The sequence below is a fragment of the Staurois parvus genome, unplaced genomic scaffold (assembly GCF_062004578.1).
Source record: "Staurois parvus isolate SC_StPar_1 unplaced genomic scaffold, SC_StPar_1.0 ptg000717l, whole genome shotgun sequence".
NCBI classification, from domain to species: Eukaryota; Metazoa; Chordata; class Amphibia; order Anura; family Ranidae; genus Staurois; species Staurois parvus.
Genome location: NW_028318513.1, coordinates 2,832,416 through 2,844,562, shown reverse-complemented (window position 1 = coordinate 2,844,562; position 12,147 = coordinate 2,832,416). Strand labels below are relative to the sequence as shown.

At 40.6% G+C, this 12,147-nt stretch overlaps 1 pseudogene; it reads left to right on the top strand.

The window, feature by feature from the left end:
* The first annotated feature begins 11,628 nt into the window (after window positions 1–11,628).
* On the top strand, window positions 11,629–11,798 carry LOC149445590 (U2 spliceosomal RNA; annotated as a pseudogene).
* Window positions 11,799–12,147: the final 349 nt, after the last annotated feature.

The following is a 12,147-nucleotide window of genomic DNA, read 5'->3' as shown; positions in this document are numbered from 1 at the left end:
CATTTTGCCTCCGTAGTAATGGGCCTATGATGCAATGGAGTCTGGTACTGTTTTATTTTGTGTGTGATAGTTTATTTTGGGATTGATCATTTTCATGCCAGTCATTCATAGTTGCAGTTAGTCAGATTGAAAAAAGGCACAATTTAGTTCAACTAATAGGAATAAAAAAAAAATTAATAATAATAATAATTAGAGATGAGCGAATTATTCAAAAATTCGGTTCGGCTGATTCGCCGAATTTCAGGAAGAAATTCGATTCGATGCGAATTTATTCGCTACGAAGTTAACTTATAAAAAGGGTTTCTAGGCTTCAGAGAGCCTTTAAATTAGTGCAGAACACTGTACCTTTAATTTAAATGCCCTTGGAGATGAGGAAGGAGAAGGAGAAGGAGAAGGAGAAGGATGAGAAGAAGGAGAAGGAGAAGGATGAGAAGAAGGAGAAGGAGAAGGATGAGAAGAAGGAGAAGGATGAGAAGAAGGAGAAGGATGAGAAGAAGGAGAAGGAGAAGGATGAGAAGAAGGAGAAGGATGAGAAGATGGAGAAGGAGAAGGATGAGAAGAAGGAGAAGGAGAAGGATGAGAAGAAGGAGAAGGAGAAGGATGAGAAGAAGGAGAAGGATGAGAAGAAGGAGAAGGATGAGAAGAAGGAGAAGGATGAGAAGAAGGATGAGAAGAAGGAGAAGGATGAGAAGAAGGATGAGAAGAAGGATGAGAAGAAGGAGAAGGATGAGAAGAAGGATGAGAAGAAGGAGAAGGATGAGAAGAAGAAGGATGAGAAGAAGGAGAAGGATGAGAAGAAGAAGAAGGATGAGAAGAAGGAGAAGGATGAGAAGAAGAAGAAGGATGAGAAGAAGAAGAAGGATGAGAAGAAGGAGAATTCCAAGCCGGCAAAAAGTGTATCTGCAGAGCTCCGCTATTTCTTAGCGGAGCTCTGCAGATACACTTAGCGGAGCTCTGCAGATACACTTTTTGCCGGCTTGGAATTCTTCTTATTTTCATCCTACTTCTTCTTCTTCTTCTTCTTCATCCTCATCCTCTTCTTCTTCTTCTGAGGATGAGGATGAAGAAGAAGAAGAAGAAGAAGAAGTAGGATGAAAATAAGAAGAATTCCAAGCCGGCAAAAAGTGTATCTGCAGAGCTCCGCTAAGTGTATCTGCAGATACACTTAGCGGAGCTCTGCAGATAGATACAGCGGTTGAAACATAGGCTATGTTTCAACCGCTGTATAGAGTGAATGTCAGAGAACTGTCAGAAATAGGCTATTTCTGACAGTTCTCTGACATTCACTCCATACAGCGGTTGAAACATAGCCTATGTTTCAACCGCTGTATCTATCTGCAGAGCTCCGCTAAGTGTATCTGCAGAGCTCCGCTATTTCTGACTGTTCTGTGACATTCCCTCCATACAGCGGTTGAAACATTGTATCTATTTGTTTCCATTCATGGAAACAAATAGATACAATGTTTCAACCGCTGTATGGAGTGAATGTCACAGAACTGTCAGAAATAGCGGAGCTCTGCAGATACACTTAGCGGAGCTCTGCAGATACACTTTTTGCCGGCTTGGAATTCTTCTTATTTTCATCCTACTTCTTCTTCTTCTTCTTCTTCTTCATCCTCATCCTCATCCTCTTCTTCTTCTTCTGAGGATGAGGATGAGGATGAAGAAGAAGAAGAAGAAGTAGGATGAAAATAAGAATAATTCCAAGCCGGCAAAAAGTGTATCTGCAGAGCTCCTCTAAGTGTATCTGCAGAATAGAGGAGCTCTGCAGATACACTTTTTGCCGGCTTGGAATTCTTCTTATTTTCATCCTACTTCTTCTTCTTCTTCATCCTCAGAAGAAGAAGAAGAGGATGAGGATGAGGATGAGGAGGAAGAAGAAGAAGAAGAAGAAGTAGGATGAAAATAAGAATAATTCCAAGCCGGCAAAAAGTGTATCTGCAGAGCTCCTCTAAGTGTATCTGCAGAATAGAGGAGCTCTGCAGATACACTTTTTGCCGGCTTGGAATTATTCTTATTTTCATCCTACTTCTTCTTCTTCTTCTTCTTCCTCTTCATCCTCATCCTCTTCTTCTTCTTCTGAGGATGAGGATGAAGAAGAAGAAGAAGAAGAAGTAGGATGAAAATAAGAATAATTCCAAGCCGGCAAAAAGTGTATCTGCAGAGCTCCTCTATTCTGCAGATACACTTAGAGGAGCTCTGCAGATACACTTTGTGCCGGCTTGGAATTATTCTTATTTTCATCCTACTTCTTCTTCTTCTTCTTCTTCTTCTTCATCCTCATCCTCAGAAGAAGAAGAAGAGGATGAGGATGAGGATGAAGAGGAAGAACAAGAAGAAGAAGAAGTAGGATGAAAATAGGAATAATTCCAAGCCGGCAAAAAGTGTATCTGCAGAGCTCCTCTATTCTGCAGATACACTTAGAGGAGCTCTGCAGATACACTTTTTGCCGGCTTGGAATTCTTCTTATTTTCATCCTACTTCTTCTTCTTCTTCATCCTCATCCTCAGAAGAAGAGGATGAGGATGAAGAGGAAGAAGAAGAAGAGGTAGGATGAAAATAAGAAGAATTCCAAGCCGGCAAAAAGTGTATCTGCAGAGCTCCTCTAAGTGTATCTGCAGAATAGAGGAGCTCTGCAGATACACTTTTTGCCGGCTTGGAATTATTCTTATTTTCATCCTACTTCTTCTTCTTCTTGTTCTTCCTCTTCATCCTCATCCTCATCCTCTTCTTCTTCTTCTGAGGATGAGGATGAAGAAGAAGAAGAAGAAGTAGGATGAAAATAAGAATAATTCCAAGCCGGCAAAAAGTGTATCTGCAGAGCTCCTCTATTCTGCAGATACACTTAGAGGAGCCCTGCAGATACACTTTTTGCCGGCTTGGAATTATTCTTATTTTCATCCTACTTCTTCTTCTTCTTCATCTTCTTCTTCTTCTGAGGATGAGGATGAAGAAGAAGAAGAAGAAGAAGAAGAAGAAGAAGAAGTAGGATGAAAATAAGAATAATTCCAAGCCGGCAAAAAGTGTATCTGCAGAGCTCCTCTAAGTGTATCTGCAGAATAGAGGAGCTCTGCAGATACACTTTTTGCCGGCTTGGAATTATTCTTATTTTCATCCTACTTCTTCTTCTTCTTCATCCTCATCCTCAGAAGTAGGCTAATATTCGGATTCGACGCGAATCGAATTTTTCCTGAAATTCGTATCGAATTCCACTTCGCCTGGTTCGATTCGCTCATCTCTAATAATAATAAATAGAAAACAGCAATACACAGTACACTATACCCACAGTTGATCCAGAGGAAGGCAAAAAAAAGCATGGTCCAGGAGGGGAAAAAGAAATTCCTTCCTGATCCCCCCAAAGTGATCAGATATTCCCTGGATCAAAAGTCTCTACTGATTACTTAAATTATGTGCATTTAGGAATGCATCCAGCTCTTTTTAAAAGTACATTTCTGACCTGGTGAAAACAAGTTTCTGAGAGAGTCTATTTCACATTTTTCAGAGCTTTTACTGTGGAGAGGCCTTTTCACATTTGGCAATTAGATCCCTTTTACTCCAGACATAAAGAGTGCCCCCTTATCCTTAAAGTGAATAATGCTACACTAAGTTCACTATATCGACCACTTATGTATTTATGCTTGGTGATCATATGACCCTTTTTTAACTTCTTCACGGCGATTGTAGGCAAATATGAAGCCTCTCGGCGGCTAGGCCTTGACGCCGCGCGGACGCATATTTGCATGCCATTTATAAACAAACATATGCGTGCGCCCAGCAGTGTGTCAGCGTCCCACGGAAAGGTCCCAATCTCTCCTTGCGATCAGGACCTTTCCAATCATGTGACTGCTGTGACAGCCAATCATGATGGTCACATGACCCTAAACCCTTCCCTGCGTCAGAAACCCCTTAAAGGGCCGGGAGGCGCAGGTGTGAAGGGGTTAAAGAAAGAATACATTCTGTCCAGGAAATATTTCCTCATACCTGAGGCCCTCCATGCCTCCTATCAGCTTGGTTGTCTTTCTTTGCATTTTCCAGAGCAACCCACCTTGGAAAATTCGCTCTCTTAAAATTAAGTATTTTTATCTTTCCAGTATGTGCTTGTTTACTACTTATATGAAATAAAATCATGTTATGGTCACTGTTACCCAGATGTTCTATTATATGGACATTTTGTAATAAGCTCAGCATTGTTTTACATTACCTTGTCAGGTAGATCATCATTTCTAGTTGTAAGCTGTCTCGTAATAGGTTTATACATCTCCAGCATTTTACTGTTTCAGCAGTGTCATTAATCCAGTCAATTTAAGGATGGTTAAAATCTCCCATTATTATCACTGTCCCAGCCCTTGCAGCCCATTTTACCTTTGCAAGTAGCTGAATCTCTTCTTTCTTATTAACACTGGGGGCCTGTAACAAAGTCCAATAATTAAATTTGCATTACACACACCCATATGTAGTTTCACCCATAATGCCTCAGCGCCACCACGCTCTCCGTCAACTCTGTCACCTTTTTGTTTTACCCCATCTCTCTGAAAGAGAGTATAGCGAGTAATGTTAAGAGCCCAGTCGTGAAGAATGAAGCCAGAATTCAGCAATACCATCAAAATCATAGTTCTCTTCATGTACCAAATCTTTCTACTTTTTTTTGGCAGACATTTGGCATTGGTGAAAATAATATTTTTTTCCAAATCTTTTTTGTAGTACAAATAGTACTGTAATTGCCAATGGTTGTTTGTAACATGGGAGTCTCCATATCATCTCCTCATTCTACCCTGCATTAGTGTTTGATCCCTCTACGCCTTGTTTTCCCCATTATATTCTACTTTTCCCTCTCCCCTCAATCCTAATTTAAATATTCCTTAAACCTTCCCTTAAACTTCTTCCTTAGCACAGCAGACACCCTTCAATTAAAATGCAAACCATCTTTAGTTTATAGATACTCCAAAGAAAAGACAGTCCGGTGCTGTAAAATTCAAATCCTTCCTTCCTACTCCTGAATAAAACTGTCACTAAAACTGTCAATGAAAACTGTAAAATTTTGTAACCGCATCTACAGCTTTAACACTTTCCCGTAAGCCGTACGCATATATGCAGCCTCTTGACTGGTGGACCTTAACCTCCCTAGCGGTATTCCCGAGTGTAGCTCGGGGTAAAATGTCAGTGCCAAAAGCGGTAACCCCGAGCTACACTCGGGCTTACCATGCGGCGCTGCATAGGGAGTCCCTGCAAAGCTTACCTTGTCCTTCGCTCCTGCGATGTGTCCCCTGCAGCGTCCCCGGCCATCTCCTCCGGCCGATGCCGGCATCCGGCTTCTGTGTTCCGGTCCCTGTGACGTCGGGACGTACGGGCTCCGGCAGGAAATTTGAAAATTTTAAAAAATGTCATTTTTTTCCAAAAAATTTTACATAGCAAAACATTGCTGTTTCAACCCATTTCACATACATTTTGTCCCTAGTGCTTTGTCCTGTGCCCTGCCTGCATTTTGTCTGTTCTTTCTGCTTGGAAACTGAGAAAAGTCCATGGCGTCCAAAAAGTGTCCCTTTAGGTCAAAAGTGGGTTTAGATCAGCTAGAGAACAGCGATAGTAAATCAGAACCACTTGCAGAATTGAGTGATAATGATTCGTGGGGAAATTCGTCATCAGACACTGAAAACGATTTTGCGACTTTGCTCAGCAATGTGCAAACTTGGTGCTCTATTTCAAATTTCAGTGTTTTTGGTTTGATTATATTATTGAATGAAATGTATTATTATTATATTATTATTTTTTATGATTATTTATTAAATTATAATTTATGATTTCGTGTTTCAAATTTTATCATACCCGGGATGTTTAATAGACTCTTGTTCGGACAGATTTCAGTGAGTTATTCCTAAAAATTACAGCCTACAATAAAAAAACTACATATTTCCATGCAAAATAATGGTACCGCTTTCAGCACCAAAAATCTGAAATAATCAGACCGCTAGGGAGGTTAATGTCGAGTGGCTGCATATATGCGGCTTTGTATAAACAATTTACCATGCTGAGAGTGCACTCCCTATGTTCTGTGCACGGTAGCTGGCGATGAACAATAAGCTCCCGATGTATACCTGCGAACAGTAGCTTTTCCAACCATGTGACAGGCAATCACAGCGGTCACATAACCCAAATGCCCGACTCTGCCACCCACCATCTAGAAGCTCTTAAAAGGCTGGGGCGATCAAGAGGTTAAATATGTGCCTAACAATGTGTAGTGTGTGTAAAGTGTGCTGCTTTTACTAACAGAAATCTTTGTTTCTTATCCCTGCTTTGCAGAGATAAGAAACAGAGAGATCATTCTCTTTGTACAGAACCCTGTGTTGATTGTCAACACAGGGCTGTGGGCTGTGATTGGACACAGATGATCAGCAGGTACCAGCCATGAATCATTGGACTTTCTGACAGACTCTTGCTATGTACAAGATTCGGAAGCAGGCAGCAATGTACCAGTACGTCGCTTGGCCGTCCATCCGCAGTACATTGTGGGTGGTCCTTAAGTGGTTAAGTAGTTTGCCTATTAGCATTAGAACTGGCTACAATATTACGTCAAGATTCATCTTTCAAAAACTTCAATAGGATTAACTCCAGGTTCACCAAATATGCAACATGATTTGGCTAAATCCTGTTGAACTGAACCCAAGCAAGTTTGCCCATTCCTAATTAAAACCAGTATCAGTGGTCAAAATGCTTAGACTGCCTACAAGCATTCATCAACAGACAGACATGCATGCATCATCCTTCTTTCAAATGTTCAAACTTGCCAAAGATCTTTTTACAAACATGCAGATCCACATTTGGGATCCAATCAACTTTTCCTCACGTGGTCCTACAAAAATAGAAACTTTTTCCAGTCTGGATCAGGTGAAAACCTTTACTTTCTTTACTTCAATTGGTGAGGCATCTGTATGACCGATAAACCTGTACAACTCTATGTAAGAAGGGCATTACTACATTAGAACCAAGCTTTGTGATAGCTTTTCACTTTAGAAAGGTGTCAGTGGATGTTACATATGTGCTGAAATTCCCAGTGTTTAAATGTGTTTTAATGGTCAATGTTCCACAAATATAACTAGAGTTTTTGCTTAGGCAAATGAATGCTTAAAAGCACAAGTTACAATAATGGAAAATACATTTAAGTATAGTCTTCAAATACATACCTAACCTGGCAATCATGTTTTTGCCCAGAAGCCATGTCCTTAGGCTTTGTTTATACCCTTGTGTCTGTTGAAATGACAGCTATCAAATGACTGTCATCTGACATCTTCGGGTACCTCAAAATTCAAACAAATATGGAATATAGATTTAATACATGCTTGCACGGGGCACATATTCACTGGCTATAAATAGATCCTCTCAGCCTGTCCGCCATATGATGTAATGAGGTATTTTTCCTTTACTTCTCATCACATTTGATGGCTGTGGAGAATCATTGTATAGCAGAATGGTGTGCAATAGCTATTGGCAAGCTTTTATCTATCATGCAACCTGCAATGAATGTCCTCCTTCCTAGGGTTCAATCAATGATGAGCAATCAACAATGCTCTTTTTCAGTTCCAGGCTTGCAGTCTGCTATTGTATGGGCATGAAGAAATGCAGACACACATTTTGTATTCTGCTTTCATTCCTTGTGCCTCAGTGGATATCTGTTAATAATGTACTGTGTAACGGGTCTGGAAAATGGAAAGCACATTTACAGTTCCTGCATTCTAACCTCAATCAACTCCTGTCTCACAGTGCAAAATGCATTAACTGACAAGAATGTACCATGTGATATGATATCTAGCCAATTGTCAGTGAAAAATGGTGGCACTCACAAATAGATTAGAGTAATATCAATGGTCATTAAAGTATCTTTTTGTATAATTGTCAAATGTACCATACTTACTTGACAGCTGCGAGAGTAAGACTGTAGGGCATAGCATTTGTTTCTTTAAGCGTAGCATCTATAGCTCACTATGTTGGCCTACTAAATCCAGTTGCAGATAGAGGTATTTTAAAACTGATTTATGAAAATTGGAAAAAGTATAATAAAAAAACAGATTAAAAAAAAAAGAAAGAAAACTGCAAAATAATGTTTTATCATGCCAATTTTTTTTTTTTATATTTTTTTAAACAAAATGCTCTGTTTAGCATATTATTAGTATCAGAAAATAATGATCTGTATCTCTTGGATGCCCACATTCTTGTTACAATACTTAGATTTTCTCTTAAAAGTATTTTGCATTCATAGGATAGCAGATCCATGTTAAAGTAGAACTATGGTTAAACTACATGTGATGCATCCTGCCCATACCAATAAGACTGGTCTCTTTGTTTTTCTAAATACGCTGTGGAAGATTTTGTAGATTTCAGTTGTCCTGCCAGTAGAACCATTGTATAGGTACTGTGTACAAATAAAACTTCAGCGCAACAAGTAACTCCTCAAATTCCTGTGTATACCAGTGCTGCTGACACTTACATGCGTTTCCACACACAAAAGATATGTCATTCAATAGTGCCGCGCATATATCTCTATAACCTCATATATGGATTAAAGCATCCAAACCATGTGATTATGCAACAACGGTGAATACACTGAATACAACTTAAAAGTCCATAATGTGTGCTTGATCCATGCATTTGTAATTTGTTCCCAAACAGGTGCTCTTTATTGCTTATATCCACATATATTCCTATAGGTGCTCCTGCACCAGAGACATACATATATACTCTCACCTCCTTTTATGACCCAAATTACATAGGTCAAATACCGCCTTTTCCTTTTAACCCTGGTAGGTATACTGTGTAGATGACTCCTGAGGAAGTCACGTGATGTGATGTAATGCGTAGAGTAGGCCAATGACGTCAAGCTGCTAAACAGGAAGTTTACGAGCCGCCATCTTGGAAATTCCTGAACACATTGAAAATACATTATAACAAGATTTTTTACTGTGGTGTCCCAACAGGACATTTTTAAATGTGAGTGCACTTTGTTTTTTTTTAATAAACCACGCTATACTTATATACTACACTATGGAAAGCGTTTCTGTTTACATATGCGGAGGATATGTGGGATAAAGAGGAGACGCTACCGTTTACAGCAGACTGAGGAGGGAAGTTGAGTCCTCTGTACAGTATACCTACCCGGGTTAAAAGGGAAAGGCGGTATTTGACCTATGCAATTTGGGTCATAAAAGGAGGTGAGAGTATATGCAGTTGCAAGAAAAAGTATGTGAACCCCTTGGGATTACGTGGAGTTTTGCATGAATTGGGCATAAAATGTGCTCTGAACGTCATCTAAGTCACAACAATAGAAGAACACAGTCTGCTGAACATAATACTACACAAACATTAGATGTTGCCATGGTTTAATTGCACATAACATGTAAACATTCCCAGTGCAGGGAGGAAAAAGTATGTGAGGCCCTAGCTTAATGACTTCTCCCAGAGCTAATTGGAGCCAGGAGTGAGCCAAAATTGACTCCAATCAGTGTGATGATATTGGATGTGTTGCTGACAGCTGTCCTGCCCTTAAAAAACACACACCTGTTTTGGATTTACTGGTTTCAAGAAGCACTGTCTGATGTGAACCATGCCTCGCAGAAAAGAGCTCTCAGAAGACCTACGATCAAGAATTGTTGACTTGCATGAAGCTGGAAAGGGTTACAAAAGTATCTCTAAAAGCCTTGATGTTCATGTGTCCAAGGTAAGACAGACTGTCTACAAATGGAGAAAGTTTAGCACTGTTGCTACTCTCCCTAGGCGTTGTCGTCCTGTAAAAATGACTGCAAGAGCACAGCACAGAATGCTGTATGAGGTAAAGAAGAATCCCAGAGTGTCAGCTAAAGACCTACAGAAATCTCTGGCACATGCTAACATTTTTGTTGACACATCTACAATAAGGAAAACATTAAACAAGAATGGAGTACATGGGAGGACACCATGGAGGAAGCCATTGCTGTCCAAAAAGAATATTGCAGCACGTTTGAAGTTTGCAAAAGAGCACCTGGATGTTCCACAGCACTACTAGCAAAATATACTGTGACAGATGAAACCAAGATTGAGTTGTTTGGGAAGAACACACAACACTATGTGTGGAGAAAAAAAGGCACAGCACACCAACATCAAAACCTCATCCCCACTGTAAAACATGGCGGAGGGAGCATCATGGTTTGGGGCTGCTTTGCTGCCTCAGGGCCTGGATGGATTGTTGTCATTGATGGGAAAATGAATTCCAGAGTTTATCAAGACATTTTGCAGGAAAACGTACGACCATCTGTCCGCCAGCTGAAGCTCCGCAGAGGATGGGTGATGCAACAGGACAATGACCCAAAGCATACAAGTAATTCAACAAAACAATGGCTGCAACAGCACAGAATACGCCTTGTGGAGTGGCCCAGTCAGAGTCCTGACCTCAACCCGATTGAAATGCTGTGGCATGACCTTAAGAGAGCGATTCACACCAGACATCCCAAGAATATTGCTACACTGAAACAGTTTTGTGAAGAGGAGTGGTCCAAAATTACTCCAGAATGTTGTGCAGGTCTGATCTGCAACTACAGGAAACGTTTGGTTGAGGGTATTGCTGCCAAAGGAGGGTCAACCAGTTATTAAGTCCAAAGGTTCACATACTTTTTTCTCCCTGCACTGTGAATGTTTACATGTTATGTGCAATGAAACCATGGCAACATCTAATGTTTGTGTAGTATTATGTTCAGCAGACTGTGTTCTTCTATTGTTGTGACTTAGATGACGTTCAGAGCACATTTTATGCCCAATTCTTGCAAAACTCCACGTAATCCCAAGGGGTTCACATACTTTTTCTTGCAACTGTATGTATCTCTCTGGTGGAGGAGCACCTATAGGAATATATGTGGCTATAAGCAATAAAGAGCACCTGTTTGGGAACAAATTACAAACGCATGGATCAAGCACACATTATGGACTTTCAAGTTGTATTCAGTGTATTCACCATTGTTGCATAATCACATGGTTTGGATGCTTTAATTCACATAAGAGGTTATAGAGATATATGTGCTGCACTAAGTTATGACATTGTATAGGTACTACTTTGACAGATGACCCTTCCTTCTGAAGTGAAATTACTGCTGTGTATTTCTACTTTTGTAGCCATATAGGGATAATGCCTTTTTTCTTATTTGTTACATACACATAGCATAACTTAAAAACTATTAAAAAATTGCAGCTTACTTTTTTAGATGCTCTTTTTGCTCTTTTATGGAAACACCAGCACTGTAAAATCCAACTGGTTCTCTTTGTTTATGGGGAGGGGGGGGGAATTGATGGCTGTGTTTGCTGCAATTAACCCTATCTGTTCTGTGCAGTCAGATTTTCATTATCAGTTGTAAACTAGAATTACACACAGTCTGTCCTAACAAAGGGTTTAAAAGTTTAGAGGCTGGTCTTTTTGCATTGTATGTTAATGAGACAGAGCTCATTCCTTAGGATAAATTTAAGCCAACCATATGTGGATCGAATCCTAGCTGGTTCAGCAGGGACCGGCCGAGATTCGATACATCTAAGGGCAGGCTAGTTGTACTGAAGTTGATCCAATAATCGACTTCAGTACAACCATATCACTTCTTGGCCTTTTGGCTAAGATGAAGTGTAGTATCTGGCCTTTTGGCTAAGATCAAGTGTAGTATCCGTTCTTATCAGTGTCCAGTAGGGGTGCTCCGCCATCATTCTTGCTTTTAGGCGAGGATGGCTGGCTGTATAGTACCTCTGCTGGTATGATGGGGGCTCTGAAGGCTTGTACCAGCTGGAAGAGAAACCGAGGCACCCACAGGCTGTTGGGGTCCGGGAGTAATTTCCCCAGGAAAACTGGAGGGGCTCAGTTCCTCCTGATTTGAATGGATCTACCTCGTCTGGCCAGGAGCCCGGGAAGGCAGAGAGTCCATGGAGCAGTGCCCCCTGGGAGTGGTCGTCTCAGGTGTGCTCTTAGTAACACATGGGGGTAGGGATCCTAAGTGTGAAAAGTGCACATGGTCACTGTTCCAAACACTTTTTCTGCACTGCTCCTTTTAGGGCTAGGCCTTTTGGCTAAGTCTAGGGCAATTGTTTTGCTATGGGCCTCAGGGCATAGCCAGTGCACAGTTGCATGGCCACTTATTTATTTAGTTTTTC